The 2941-nt window shown below is 40.3% G+C and overlaps 1 protein-coding gene across 1 annotated transcript in view; it reads right to left on the reverse strand.

Moving 5' to 3' along the window:
• The window catches only part of PTPN2 (protein tyrosine phosphatase, non-receptor type 2), a 68232-nt gene that overhangs the window by 36082 nt on the left and 29209 nt on the right, over positions 1-2941 (reverse strand). The window lies entirely within an intron of this gene.

The following is a 2941-nucleotide window of genomic DNA, read 5'->3' on the forward strand; positions in this document are numbered from 1 at the left end:
AAAAGACTAACAATTAGATCTCAGAAACAAGATAGGAGATAGAAAGTTCAAATAATCGAACAGATCATTTCACAAACGAGGATTAAACTGGAAGGAAGAGAGAACTGAACACGGTAGATAAAAATGCCTTAAGAGGAAAATAATTTTTTTTTTTTTTTTTTTTTAAGAGACAGGGTCTTAAGAGCTCTGTAGCCCAGGTTGGAGTGCACTGGGGTGAACCTGGCTCACGTCAGCCTCAATCTTCTGGGCTCAAGTGATCTCCCAACCCCAGCTGGCACTCCAGGTGCATGTCACCGCACCTGGCTACTTTTTGTATTTTTTATAGAGGTAGGGTCTCAGTTTGTTGTCGAGGCAGGTTTTGAATTCCTGGGCTCAAGGGACCCTCCTGCCTCAGCCTCCCAAAGTGCTGGGATTATAGGTGTGAGCCCTCAAACCTGGCCAGAAAAAACAAATCTTTTTTAAGTAAAACAGAAATAGAGAGATAAACAGGGTAAGAGAATGTGACAAACAAAAAAGATAGGCAAAGAAAATCCAACATATGTATAATAGGAAGACCCAAAGAGAAACATTAAAGCAAGCAAGGGAGCAGAACAAATCCTAAGGACTGTAACTCAACAAATATTTCTTTAACAAAAATTATTAAAAAAATAAGAAAAAAGTACTTGAAGTCAAACACTCAAGAAGACATCGTGTACCTGTAAAAACTGACCCAGAATGGCCAATCACTAAGACATATTTTTGGTAAAATGAATAATATCTGAAGAAAAAGAAAAAAGGAATTTATTGGGTAGTGTAGATAAAAAGAACAAGAGACTTATAAAGGAAGTAAGATGTCCATTAGACTTTGGTGGAAGACCAGAAGGAAATGTAAAAATGTTTAAGCTGTTCAAACAATAGCATGGGAGTCAAGGATGTTATATCCTGCCAAACTGACTTTCAGATATTAAGACAACAGATGAACCATCACTGACATGTAAAAAAATCGGAGACTATAATGCTCACAAGTCCTTCCTTAGGATCCACTAGAGAATGAGCTGTAGTCAGAATGACTGGGGAGACATTAAGAAAGACTGTTGATGAATATTAACTAATGCTTGCTTGTAGAACTAAGAGTCTACAAGGGATATAAGGGAGAGACTTACATTTGTAAAGTACAACTCAGAAACATCAGGAAGAGAAAAAAATATTAAAAATTATAAGCCATTTTCAGTAATTATTTTGGTAGTAGATGATACGATTATGGCTATGTTTTATATGTGATATGGGAAGAAGGAAATGAGTCATTACAAGACAGCTTATCTCTCTCATCTCTTTGAGAACCAGGATTATTGGTATGAAAAAGGAAATAGCAGATATAAGATGGAAGGGGCTAAGTGGCCCTTACAGCTCCAAATTTAAATTGGAAATATTAAGAACTCTTAAAGTGTGTTATCGTAACATATACATATTGTTCCTTAGCTTTTGTCCACTGAAAAGCCCTCAAAACAATGGCCAGTCCAGTAGCAACACATATCCTTATTTTTGCTGTGATCTTGAAATACTACTGCCCATTAAAAGAAACCAAAGCTCCTCAGAGAAACGGCTGGCTCCAGGTCTGGGCAGCAAGAGTTTGAGATGAGCCTGCAATATGCAGTCATTACAGATAGCAAGAAAAAAAAATTTTTTTTTTGAGACAGAGTCTCTCTCTGTCACCCAGGCTGGAGTGCAGTGGCAGGGTCACAGCTAACTGCAGCCGTCTTCCTGGCCTCAAGCGATCCTCCTGCTTCAGTCCCCCAGGTAGCTGGGATTACAGGCATGTGCTACCACGCCCAGTTAATTTTTGTATTTTTTGCAGAGACAGAGTTTCACCATTTGCCCAGGCTGGTCTCAAACTCCTGGGCTCAAGCAATCCACCTAACTCCCCTAAGTGCTGGGATTACAGGTGTGAGCCACTGCACCCAGCCAAGGAAACTATTAAAGGTTTGTTAAAAAGGACTCAGGGCTGGGTGAGGTGACTCATGCTTGTAATCCCACCACTTCGGGAGGCTGAGATGGGCAGATCACATGAGGTCAGGAGCTTGAGACCAGCCTGGCCAATATGGTAAAACAGTCTCTACAAAAATTAGCCGCATGCTGGTGGGTGCTTGTAATCCCAGTTACTTGGGAGGCTCAGGCGGGAGAATCACTTGAACCCAGGAAGTGGACGTTGAAGTGAGCCGGAATCACGCCACTGCACTCCTGCCTGGGCAACAGAGCGAGACTCCATCTCAAAAACAAAAAGAACTCAGGACCCAACCTAAAGAGATTGCTGCTAGCCAATGACAGGATAATTTGATCAAAAATAAGGAAAATAACTGCAAAGGAGTAAAATGAACCCAATATGTCTAAACCTATAATAATTCATCCTCTCCTGCCACTGTCCACCAGAAAAACACCTAATTGGTCATCCGTTGAGGACAGATGACCTCAATAGGGAATCCACTTTTTTTGGAAAACTGCTTTTAAGAGAGGTAATGACAGAATTGGATTATCACCATCTGTAACCCATAATGAATTAAGAAGCTGAGCACTGAGCAATAATGGCTATTAATAAAATAAAAAGAACAATAATCAGACATTACGGGTCTCTTGATGAATAGCACATTACCCACCACCTCTGAAGTAATCTTCCCCAAAATAATTAAACCTGACACTTGTTAACCATCCAGGTCCAACCACCATCAGCATGATTTCTAAATTCTTTTGGCAGTGTTATCTTATTAATACAGTAATTATACTCCAAAATGAGAGAATGAAATTTGCAAATCATTTAGTCTGCAGTGCTGCTCAAACTGACAATGTCATAATCCTTAATTTTTTTTTTTTGGAGGTGGAGTCTCACTCTACCGCCCAGGCTGAAGTGCAGTGGTTTGGAGACAGAGTCTCACTCGACCGCCCAGGCTGAAGTGCAGTGGTTTGGAGA

The sequence above is a fragment of the Colobus angolensis genome, unplaced genomic scaffold (genome assembly GCF_000951035.1).
Source record: "Colobus angolensis palliatus isolate OR3802 unplaced genomic scaffold, Cang.pa_1.0 Scaffold155, whole genome shotgun sequence".
In the NCBI taxonomy this organism is placed as follows: domain Eukaryota; kingdom Metazoa; phylum Chordata; class Mammalia; order Primates; family Cercopithecidae; genus Colobus; species Colobus angolensis.